Below are 12,947 nucleotides of genomic sequence, written 5' to 3'. Positions count from 1 at the left end.
TATTTTTCCTGGTTGGTACGCTCATAGTAAGTGTATAAATTTTTAAAACTCTCTCGAAAACAGAAAATCAAGAATTTGAGGTAGCCACATTCTTTAAAATTAGCTTAGGGAATATTGAGGGATCCAAGAGGCATGATTTCCTTCCTTAGTTTCAAAACATAAGCGAGTAATAAACTCATACTAAAGAAGACAGACAGAAAAACAACCTTACAATCTGTACTAGCAACTTTTTAAAATGCAGAGCTACTTAGTTTTTCCATTCAAACTGTGAGATAGTCAAGATGATCTCAAAAACTTAGCTATCTAAACACATTCCACTTTAGCAGTAAGATAATTAGTAACTAGGCTCCTGGTGCCTTTGTTCTCTGAACATACATAAGACACACTGAGACTCTACAGTTCTAGCTTTCCCAAATGTGGGTAATTTTGTTAGTAGTACACTTGTATAAACCAATCAAAAATCAAGTATTTTACTGAACAGTGAAAATGACCAAGGCTTTGTTTATGAAGTCACTAACTTCTGAAAAGAATAGCTTAACAAAGCCTGAGGAGAACAAGAGGCTTATTTGTGTCCAGTGATGCCCCAGGACAGTTGTTTCATTTCTAACATGCTACTTTTGATGATGGCTTTGTCTCTAGGTTTACTTCCAGGCTCCTAATAGTAGCCAGAGTTCAAGTGACCTCTTCTATGCTCCACTGAAAACACATCATTCACCAGCATGAACTATGACCCCAGGGAACACTGGGAAGAAAGAGGCTCCAGAAAAACGCAAGCAAGCTAGAAAAAGAACAGAGGAAATAAGCAACTAGATAAACTAGAATACATGAAAAACAATCCCCAGCCTCCACCATTACTAAGAGACCAAGACTGTAAAGGACCACTGCCATGATGGGAAGGATAAGAGCACATTCACCAGCAAGCATATCTGACCCACTCCCGTGAGAACAGACTGGAATTTAATCTGAGCCATCGACTAACAGACTGTACAAATAATCCAAGCACACTGAGTCCACCTTGCAACTTATGGCTGTCAAAAGTTACAAAATAAAAGCTACCTTCATTAGCAACCTACAATTATATTCTACACACAAAGTACTGATTACATGTAATTTTCCCATCTTTTAAGCAAATGTGGTATTAAAATTCTTTTAAAAATGAGAGCACTAAGACTAAAGACAGGGTCATAGACTAGGAAGAGGCACAGGAGTTAGCAAGCCCACTCGCTCATCTACGATGCCAGGGTCTTCACACCACAGCACACCACCCCACCACAGGAAGGATTTTTTAGTCAGACTGAACACCTGCCATAGGACCAGGTGAGCAGGAGAGAGAGTGGTATAAGCACAGGGTGGTAGTGACTGGAGCTAATACAGTCGCAGTGACAGAGAGGACAAGAGAACAAGTGATGGAGAGAATGAGGGAGAGGGATAAACCTGGTTTCTGTGACTTTAAAGTGATCAGTAGATGGGCACTTTTTCTCCTACCACTGTAACTACTTCATAATTTATTTCAATAATCTACCAAGCCCACTCGCTCATCTAAGATGCCAGGGTCTTCATACCACAGCACACCATCCCACCGTAGAAAGGATTTTTTAGTCAGACTGATGAGCTGCCACAGGACCAGCTGAGCAGGAGAGAGAGTCATATAAGCACAGGGTGGTGGTGACTGGAGCTAATGCAGTTGCAGTGACAGACAGGACAAGAGGACAAACAAGAAAAGTGAATATAGAGAATGAGGGAGAGGGATGAACCTGGTTTCTGTGACTTTAAAGTGACCAGTAGATGGGGGTTTTCTCTCCTATCCCTGCAACTACTTCATAATTTATTTCAATATCCAAATATCATCTCCTAATGTGCAAGATCTTGAGAGTATGGGAAGATGTTAAGATATGAAAGAGCATAAATTACCCAGGTCAGAGACCAAGGAGACTAAGTAAAGACCAGATTGAAACAGCAGCTATGGAAATGTTAGGAACCAACTCATGCCACAGAGAAGAACTGAAGAGGATACAGGTGATACTGCTAGCAATAACCTATACCTTTTATCGAGCAACTATAGTTATATATAAAAAACTGCATTTAATCCATAACACAATCTCAGTGAAGCAGCTACTTCCCTGTTTTCACAGAAGACAAAAATGAAGTTCAGAGAGGCCAAGCAACTTGCCCAAGGTCAAAGAGCTGCAAAATGAGGCAAGTACTGGCTACTTTGGTGATACAGTGTTTATTATTTTCTTCCTGACAAATTATGCTTTTAAATTCCTAATCCAGTGACATCTTGAACAGAAACAGACTACAGATAATGGCAATGTAAGTGAAAAAGGGTAAGCAGTCCTCTATATTCCCTTATTTATGAATTCTACATACTAATATAAAAGCCAACCACTTATTTAAAAGTTGCGTGACCTTTACATGAAACTCTTTTAGTACTGGCATATTTTACAGCAATTCTGGTAAATCCTACTTGAAAGGTAAACTCTTGTCTTTACCTTCTAGATATAATCAGAATACATGTATTTCTCACCACATCTCCTGGCCTTACCCCGGTCCAGGCTGCCTGGATTATAGCCATAGGCCTCCTACTTGGTCTCTCTGCTCCAGCTCTCACCGCCCTACACTCTATTCACAACTCTTCTGAGTTGTGCACTGATCCTTCCAAAACATCAATCACACAATTTTACTCCTTTGCTTAAAACTCACCAACAGTTCCCCAACTTTCCCAGGTTCAGCACCTATATACTTAGCACAGTCCGCAAGGTCGTGCGTGATATGGCTCCCCTCTATCGCCAAGGATCCACTAGTTTCCTTGGCACGAACCACACTGACCTCCTTGCCACTCCCTGCCCACGTCAGGGACTCTGCACTGATGTCCCTCTATGTGGGACACTCTTGCCCCCGCGTTATCCACATGGCTTGCTCCCTTCCCCCTGCCACATCTATGCTCAAATGTCGCCTACTCAACGAGGCCTATCCAGACCACCCTGTCTGAAACTGCATGGCCCATCTGCTCTCCCTGCTTCACTTTATTCCCACAGCACTTACAACTTTCTAAAACACCTCATGATTTACTTAAACATTCAGTTTATTGCCTGGCTTCCCCTACTACAATGCAAGCTCCGTGACGGAAATTCTGTCTGTCCTATACATATTGTCTCCAGGGCCTTACTAAAATGGTAAGATGTGTAGGCCATATTCCACCGACCCGCCTATCACCTCTAAGTAATGAGAAGATGGCAAAGAGAATTTTTCTTTTCAAGGCTATGGTCACAGAGAAGGTATACGTATGTCCGGACATCAGTGACAGTATGGCGTGCCTCCATCCCGGGCACTGCTTCACTTCCAGATCTCAGTACAGTACAAAGGCTTGGTACCTACTTATTGAATGAATAAGTGAACTAAACATTATGAAAACTTTGCTTTCTCAAGAATATGAGAAAAGAAAAACGGACATAAAGTCTAGGAAAATCACGTAGACTGCCTCTTCCCACCCCACATAAAAAAAAAAAAAATCACGTAATTTTGTACTGATACTCCTATTAAAACTTTCACCACAAATTTTAATAGAGCACAAATGAAAATAGTGTGTGAGATTACATAAAATCATCAGGGTTGCAAACAATGTTATACGCAAGATCAGTAAGCATAAGAGAGAACTCTAAACCCCTTCATATGATGTACAATTTTGTCCAATCTGACTTACCTACAAAACCATGACCATATATGAGAAGGTCCCTAGGAATGAACTATTAGGAAATGAACTACTTGTAAATGTCACCAAAAGCAGTTCACAAAATACCAGCCTAACTTTCACATTTCTCATATAATTGTCATAAGTTTGTCTCTCTTAAGGAATACCAAACACCATGGCAGCACTACTTGGCAAAGTAAAGCACTGATAAATGCTTTTATGCCAATCGACAGGAGGAATGTAAAAAAAAATTATTATTCATATCATACATGTATACTTCTAAATATATCATCTTTCACCTCTTTTATGTTTGCATCAATCAGGGAGTTACAGATTTAAATAACTTCGACAGTTTTACAACATGGTTCCTCCAATTAGCACTTGATAATTACAATATATCCTAACTTTAGAATGTCAGGTATCTTATACTGCGCTCATTTCCAGTAAGATTACTAATTACCATTCCTGTCATTTTGTCTTGCTGTTTCCACCACGAAAACAATTTTTCAAAAATTTTAGTCTATCAACAAAAATTATGACTCGGTTAAGACCAAAGAAATATTAGTCATAATAAATCTAATCACCTTCCAAAGACAAACAACAGGAAATACCAACAAATTCCAAAAGGTGACAGTATTGGCATTATTCACTTTCTTTGCAAAGTTTCTTAACAATTACTATACCTCCCTTCCGTTATTCTTGAGGAGCTCTGGGGAAACTGCAGAAGGCACTGAATTTGTAACTGGAAGATGCAAAGGAACCCCAGTTCTGCCTGTGAGACAAAGAAAATCATTTCAACATCCTGAACTTCAGTTTCTTCATCAGTAAAATGAGGAGAGCAACAATACCTATCACTTATTGAGTACTACGTGCCAGTCACAAAATAGCATAATAGCAACGCTAATAATAATGAAAATAGAATTTTAACATGATGATACCAAGTGAATGCTAACTCTGTACCAAGCCTTCTTCCAATAACTTTAAAAATGTTGACTCACCTACCTATCACAACAAACTACCCATGGGGTAGATACTGTTATCCCCATTTTACAAATGAAGAAATCAAAGCACAGAGAGACCAGGTAACTTAAATTCACAATGTCACAGAACTTTTGAGTTGCAAAGCTGGAAATCAAACTCATGCAGTCTAGCTACAGAGTCCACGTACTTCACCAATTTGCTGCAGTGCTTTCCACCTATTTTCTCAATTAATACTTTTAACAACCAACAACATAGATAATATTACAATCCACGTATGACACATGAACAAACTGAGGAACAGATAAATTAAGTAACATACCTAATATTACAACTAATTGATCAGTTGCAGAGCTGGGATATGCATCAGGCACTTGGACACCAGTCAGATGACACAGTTAAACCACCACCTATGGTATCACCTACCTCCAGATGCTATAAAGGTTTCCAGAGAAGAGTCTGGAAACAGGCCTACAAAGGGCAAATGAATCACAGTGAGGACCAACGGGACAAAGAAAGGAAGAGAAGAAACACAGCAAAGAATATGGGATAGATTAAGCTGCTCTTATCCCCATGCAACATCCTAATTCACCAAATCGTGAGGCTCATGTGATAGCCCTCTGGTGTCAGTAATCCTGCCCCAATACAAATTCAGATAAAAGTCATCACACTACCTGCTAGACATGTAGCTGGTACTTGACAGATGTATCAAAATCACCAGAAAATAACTATAACCACTAAATTAAGCAACAGTGAAATACAAAAAATAGATGGGAAAATGCAACTCTTACCATGAAAACCTTATTTAATATTTCTGTCAATTGGGTAAGACAATAAAATGTGTATTCTCAAGTACCTCTAAAATTAATGGCATAAAAACTATTTCATTATCTAAAAAGACAAAAACAACAAAACCCTGACCTTATTAATCTAAGCAATATTTTCACGGACTCTAATTAATGATAATTTCTTATTTTTGTTTTGCCATACAGACAGAGATCAAAGCTCAATTCCAGATTTAGAAACTGTTGAGAGGTTAACTGCTGTAATTGCTTTCTTTTAAAGGCTCCTGAAATCTGTAAGAAGACGTTGCATTCGTTTTTCAGATGCAGTGGTAGAAGCATGATAACACAGGACAGAATAAGAAGCTCACCAAAATTTTCAATCTATCCATACATGTTATAAAACAGAGGGTTTTTTTTTTTTTTTTTTTTGCTTATACTGACCATAATAATGCAAATATCAAAAGGCAATCCAGTAGTTACTTAACACTAACATTGTCCAAAAGAAACATAGAACTTTTATTTTATGGAAAATGCATATACACACATGCAACTTATTTAATCACCATCAATTTTTTTTACCCTATAAATGCAATTTATCCACAGTTTGACGGCTCACCTTATTTAACAAATAGCAACAGTATCAAGCAATTGTATCTTTCCAAGTTAGGTTAACTTTCCAAGCTAACTGAAGCAGAGAAAAACACGGATAAGGCTGTAAAGGTTCTGGGTTATTCGTCAGAAATTGGGCTTTGCAGTCACAGACATATTAATACTGGCCTGGGGGTCTGATGGTGTCAGGAGGACCCCTTGTGGTAAATGTAAATCCCTTCTACAACCTGCATTTCTCAGCTAAAAGTGAAAAATCAACAATATACATTTTAAATTTATCCCTCATGACAGCCTGAAAAAGCTAACCATTACTACAGACTCCATACTCTGTATCAGGCCAGGCGCAGTGGCTCACACCTATAATCCCAGCACTTCGGGAGGCCGAGGCAGGTGGTTGACCTGAGATCAGGAGTTCAACACCACCCCAACATGGTGAAACTCCATCTGTACTAAATACAAAAAATCAGCCGGGCGTGGTGGCGCATGCTTGTAATCCCAGCTACTTGGGAGGATGAGGCAGGAGAATCGCTTGAACCTGGGAGGTGGAGGTTGCAATGAGCTGAGATTGTCCAGTCTGGGCAACAAGAGCAAAACTCCATCTCAAAAAGGAAAAAAAAAAAGTGTCTATATGTGGATATATCAGTAGCATCTAGTGTGGATCTATCCCTCACCATATCTATATTCCAAGCAACAGACATAAATAAGCTTTTCTTCTTTCCAAACGGAGCTACACAGTAGTTGGCTTTTTTGGTCAATTTCCCTCCCATATGCTTTTGGTTTTGTCATGCTGGTATGAATGGATGCTATTCCAGCTGACCAAGAGATTTCAGGAGTCACTTTTCTAATTCTATCTAAAAATGTGTATCATTAAGAAATGTTAAAACCAACCTAACACCCATTATAATAGCTGCTACATTTTTTAAAAATAGAAAATAAGGTTTGACAAGGATATGAAGAAATCGAAACCCTTGTATATTGTTGATGGGAAGGTAAAATGGTACAACTGCTATGGAAAACAACATGGAGGCTCCTAAAAATACTGAAACTAGAACCACCATAAAGATTCGGTAATCCCACTTCTGGGTATAATCCAAGGAATTAAAAGCAGGGTTTGGAAGAGACATTCAAACACCCATATTCATAGTAGCATTATTCACAATAGCCAAAAGGTAGAAGTAACCCAGGTGTTTGTCCACAAATGAATAAAAAGTATGTGGTATATAAATTCAATGAAATATTATTCAGCCTTAAAAAGGAAAGAAATTCTAACACATGCTGAACCTTGAAGACATTATGTTAAGTGAAATAAGCCAGTCACAAAAGAATAAATAACATATGATTCCACTTATATAACATACCTAACACAGTCAAACTTACGGAAGTAGGTAGTAGAATAGTGGTTTCCAGGAGATGGGGCTGGAAGGACAGAAGCTGCTTTATGGGCATAGAGTTTCACATTTTCAAGATGAAAAAAATTCTAGAGATCTGTTTCACAAAAATGTAATATACTTAATACTACTGGAACAGTAGAGTTAAAAACTGGTAAATGTCAAATTTCAAATTTTTTAAAATTCATTTTTATCACAATTTTTTAACTTAAAAATGTTAAAATCATTTTTAAAGAGTAAATCTCATTTATATTTTATAACAAATCTGCAAATATAATTATGTTTACTTTTATAAAAGAGAAAAGCTTTGAGAGCTTAAGAACAAGTCTAAAGTGAGAGAGACAGGAAAAAGAGACAACAACCAATCACTGACTAAGAGCTTAATATTGTTCCAGCCCTGTATAAGGTGGCTTTATATGTATGTGTTTTAAAATGTGCTCCCCTAATAAACTTGGAAGTAATTACTAATATCATCATTTTCAAGAAAAAGAAAACTGAGGCTCACATACACAAGGACTTGTGACACAATTAGACTGTAAAAGTAAAATGTCAAAGCCACATGCAACTCTGAAGCCCAAATCATCTTCTCCATCACCCTAAATTTAAAGGTCCATTCAGTTTATTTCAAGTATCTTAAAACTCAGACTCAGCCACATAGTATTAGATGTGTGACCCTGGCACTTTTTTTTAACTTTCTCTCTATTGCTTAGTTTCTTGTCAGTTAAAGTTTAAAATGGTATGTATTTTTCACAATTATGATAATTAAATATTATAAGCATAAAGGGCTTTGACAGCACCCATAATAAAGGCTCCATGTCACTGTAAGTGCATCATTACTGTCTGCCTCTTCTGTGCATAGGCAATAAATTAAGCAGTAGGGATCCCAAAATAATTGGAACAGAGTCCTATCCCATAAGGAGTTCACAGACCATCAGAAGACAAGCACACAAATCAGAGTACCCAGAAGTCTAACTTCTGGGAGATTGGTCTAACAAACCTCCAATAAATCTTCTCTAAGTTTGAAGGCAGTTTGAGGCTTATAATAGGTTTATTTGTAATACTGAAACACTGTTAACAGCCTACATGCTTGATAGAAGGGGAGTGAATAAATAAACCTTGGAACATCAAAATGAATGACTATTTTTAAATGGTGTGTCTGAAAATTTTTCACTGACCCTGGAAAATATTCATTAACAACAACAACAACAACAATGAAAATGTATCAAAAGAGGCAGCTCCCATTCCTAAATTGCAAAGATTTCAAGAGAAATAGATATTTGAAAACTCCTTTTTCTTCTGTCCTATGTTCCATTGCACCACACTCTTGCTGATCTCTCTTTACTTCTCATTATTTTGGGTTTTTGTAGCTTCTTAAGGCAAAAACATAGATAATTGACAATTTTTTCCTTTTAGTTATATAAGCACTTAAAGTTATAAAGTTCCCTCTTAAGTACTCTTTCAAGCTGCATGATAAAGACTGATGTTATATTTTTACTATTGTTTCAAATAACTTTCTAATTTTGAAACATTTTCTAATTTCTCTTTTGATTTTAGACTCATGTATTATTTAGAAAGGTATTTCATTTCTAAGTACTAAGGACTTTACTGGATATTGTTTCTTTAATATATTTGCTTTTTACGTTCATTTATTCTTTTGATCAGAAAATACACCTGCATGATATATTTGCTATGAGTTTAACTGGAAAAAAAGAAAATACAGGCCAGGAGCAGTGACTCACATCTGTAATCCCAGCACTTTGAGAGGCTGAGGTGGCGGATCTAGGCCAGAAGTTCAAGACCAACCTGAGTAACATGGTCAAAGCCCCATCTCTACTAAAAACACAAAAATTAGCAGGGTGTGGTGGCGCACACCTGTAACTCCAGCTACTCAGGAGGCTGAGGCACAAAAATTGCTTGAACCCAGAAGGCGAAGGTTGCAGTGAGCCAAGATCGCGCCACTGCACTCCAGCCTGGGCAGCAGCGCGAGACTCTGTCTCAAAAAAAAAGAAAATAAAATACAATTATTAAATACATGGTACAAAATTCAAATGGATATGCAATGAACCATAAACATCACCCCCCACTTCACCCTATTTTCTTTCCATCACATTCTCTCTAGATAGAATCACTGTTCCTAATTGTTTGTGTAATCTTCTAGAGGTGTTCCATGCATATACAAGAACACACATATGCAGATACAGTTTCTTTTGCATTACACCAATATAATGCATTTTACATACTCTTCTATACCTTCTTAAAACTTACTTTAAAATGTATCTTCAGCCTAGGCAACAAGATGAAACCCCATCTCTATAAAAAATACAAAACAATTAGCTGGGCGTGGTGGCGCCTGCCTGTAGTCCCAGCTGTTCAGGAGGCTGAGGTGGGAGGACTGCTTGAGACGGAGGAGGCTGAGGCTGCAGTGAGCCATGATTGTGCCACCACACACCAGCCTAGGTGACAGAACAAGACCTCATGGTTTTTTTTTTTAAATTAAAAAATTGAAAGTATCTTGCTCATTATAGATTTTTTTGCATAAATTTTTGATTGTTAAAAATACTGTAGGCTACGCACAATGACTCATGCCTGTAATCCCAGCACTTTGGGAGGCCAAGGCAGGAGGATCACTTGAGCCCAGGAGTTCGAGACCAGCCTAGGCAACATAGTGAGACCCCATCTCTACAAAAAAAATTTAAAATAGCTGGTTGTGGTGGCACACACCTATAGTCCCAGCTTGGGAGGCCGAGGGGGAGGACTGCTTGAGCCCAGAAGGTGGAGGTTGTAACGAGCTGTGATTGGGCCACTGCACGCCAGCCTGGGCAACAGAGTGAGACCCAGTCTCAAAAAAAAAAAAAAAAAAAAAAGCTGCAATAAATTATTATTCATCTTAATTACTGAGGTTTTTGGTGACTCTTTAGATAGTATGTCAAGACAAATGCCTCAGCCTAGTCCTGGCACTGTCCAAAGATCCACATTCTACTCTTTCCCACTGACCCCATTCTCCTCAATCACATGACTCTCAGAGGTTTGTGAAACTAGAAACGTTTCTGCTCAATGCATGTTAAATATGATCACTCAATTTTTAAAGTTCCACTCTAAGAATAAAGATATTTTCTTTTTTTTTCTTTTCTTGAGATAAAGTCTGTTGTCCAGTTTGGAGTGCAGTAGTGCAATCTCGGCTCACTGCAACCACCACCTCCCAGGTTCAAGCAAATTCTCACGTCTCAGTCTCCCAAGTAGCTGGGATTACAGGCACCCACCACCAAGCCAAGCTTATTTTTGTATTTTTTTAGTAGAGATAGGGTTTCACCATGGTGACCAGGCCGGTCTCGAACTACTGACCTCTAGTGATCCGCCTGCCTCAGCCTCCCAAAGTGCTGGGATTACAGACATGAGCCACCATTTCTTTTTTCAAGGACCAGAACTACAGTAAGCAAAACTGTCAAAGTCATATCTACTTTAATTGAAACAATTACAATGTAATTTTTACACTGGACCAGTAAGCTCTTGAATTCATAAAATGTCTGAACTTTAAAGGAAACAAGCCATAAAAGAACTTGTTAGCAAAATTATGGATATTTGCATCATGCATGATACAGCAGAAATAATGTATTCATTCACTCTTTTTCTGTCCAAGGATCCTGACTAACAGCAGCAGAAACTAAAATCAGCTGCCTCATCAGGGCACAACAGAAGACAAACGAGATGGGGGTTCGTATATAGCTAACTCACTAAGAGTCCTCCTTCCCCTGCCTTTTTGAGATGGAGTCTTGCTCTGTCGCCTAGGCTAGAGAGCAGTGGCGCCATTTCGGCTCACTGCAACCTCCACCTCCTGGGTTCAAGTGATTCTCCTGTCTTAGCCTCCCAAGTAGCTGGGATTACAGATGTGTGCCACCACGCCCAGCTAATTTTGTATTTTTAGTAGAGATGGGTTTTCGCCATGTTGGCCAGGCTGGTCTTGAACTCCTGACCTCCGGTGATCTGCCCACCTCAGTCTTACAAAGTGCTGGGATTATAGGTGTGAGCCACCCCACATGGTCCCCTGACTTTTTAAAACCAGGATCTCTAACAACAGTAATCAAAAAAAAAAAAAAAAGAATTGAGATTTCTAAATCCAAGACAGATGCAACAGCTGGCAATAGAAGAGCATTTCCTTTAGAAAAAATAGAAAAACTGCATAAAATATAAAAAATAATCTCTTTGAAGACAGTAAGAACAGGAGGGGCTAAAAAACTTCAAAACCACAGAAGTTCAGCTGATGTTCTGCAGTTACGTTTACCTTTAGTATATATTTACCAATTCTGAGAAGAAGAAGGAGGTGGAGAATCTAGCCTGTGCATTCACAGAAAACTGCTGCCAGAAGACAGAAAAATCAGGCAAGGTTTTGGCAGGCTAAATCCTAGAGCATTAGTATTCTTACTGTATAAAGGTGTATTAATTGTCAAATATTACTCAGCAATAAAAAGGAATGAAGTACTGATACATGCTACAACATGGATGAACCTTGAAAACATTATGCCAAGTGTTAGAAGCCACAAAAGACCACATACAGCATGATTCCTTTTATACAAAATGTCCAGAATAGGCAAATCTATAAGAAAGTAGATTAGTGGTTTCCTTGGACTAAAGATAAGGAATAAAGAGTGATTGTTGGTGGGTATGGGGTTTCCTTTTGGGGTGATAGAAATTTCTAAAATTGATGGTGGTGATTGTGGTCATTGTATAATATGTGAATTATATGTCAATTAAAAAAAAAAAAAAACACAAAGCCTCTAAAAGGCAGTGAGTAGAGATTTTCAAGTCTTACAAGACAAAGATTAAAGTTCCACACAAGAAGATAAGGAAAAGGAACCAATAAATATAAAATAAATGACATAGAGCTAAAGGACAAAAAAATACCTTTAACAAATAAAAGCCACCAGTTGGTATTCAGAAACAATAAATTCTAGAAGATCAACCAAGAAAGAAAAAGAAATACAAATAAATAACTAAAATTCCTAAAGGAACTATAAACATTACAGAAATCATGAATCTAACAAATCATTGCTCTAAAATCTTGTTTACAATTATAAGAAATTAAAAATAAACCCTTGGCTTTCCCCCCAAAACCTAATCCTGAAACAGATTTTCCCAAATCAGTAAATAGCATTGGGGTCAGTGTCATGTGCCTGTAGTCCCAGGTACTTGGGAGGCTGAGGCAGGAAGATAGCTTAAGGACAGGAGTCTGAGGCTGTCAGCATGCCATGATCACGCCTGTGAATAGCCACTGCACTCTAGCATCCTGGGCAACATAAGGAGACTTTATCTCTAAAAGCTAAAATTAAAAAAAAAAGTTTTTGAAAGTAGCAACTCCATTCTCCCAGCTGCTAATGAAAATACCTTGACATCATCCTTGATTCCTTTTCTTTAGAACACAACCATCCCAACAAGTCTCTTAAAATTTACATCACGCCTCTGCTCAAGATCCTCCAGTGGCTTCCCATCTGACTCAGAACA

At 38.1% G+C, this 12,947-nt stretch overlaps 1 protein-coding gene across 16 annotated transcripts in view; it reads right to left on the bottom strand.

Annotated features, from left to right (window-relative positions):
• The window catches only part of LOC105488506 (protein tyrosine kinase 2), a 357,242-nt gene that overhangs the window by 280,722 nt on the left and 63,573 nt on the right, over window positions 1-12,947 (bottom strand). For 13 of the 16 annotated variants that reach the window (XM_071067741.1, XM_071067734.1, XM_071067742.1 and 10 more), the window contains one exon: window positions 4,375-4,463. The exons of 2 other annotated variants lie outside the window; for them this stretch is intronic. The gene's annotated coding sequence lies outside the window, so the exon portion shown is untranslated. Of the gene's footprint in view, window positions 1-4,374; window positions 4,464-7,440; window positions 7,549-12,947 lie in introns of those variants that run through there. One more of the 16 variants, XM_071067736.1, reaches the window with a different exon arrangement.

Source organism: Macaca nemestrina, chromosome 8 (assembly GCF_043159975.1).
Source record: "Macaca nemestrina isolate mMacNem1 chromosome 8, mMacNem.hap1, whole genome shotgun sequence".
NCBI lineage: Eukaryota > Metazoa > Chordata > Mammalia > Primates > Cercopithecidae > Macaca > Macaca nemestrina.
This window is presented reverse-complemented; position numbering and strand designations above follow the sequence as displayed.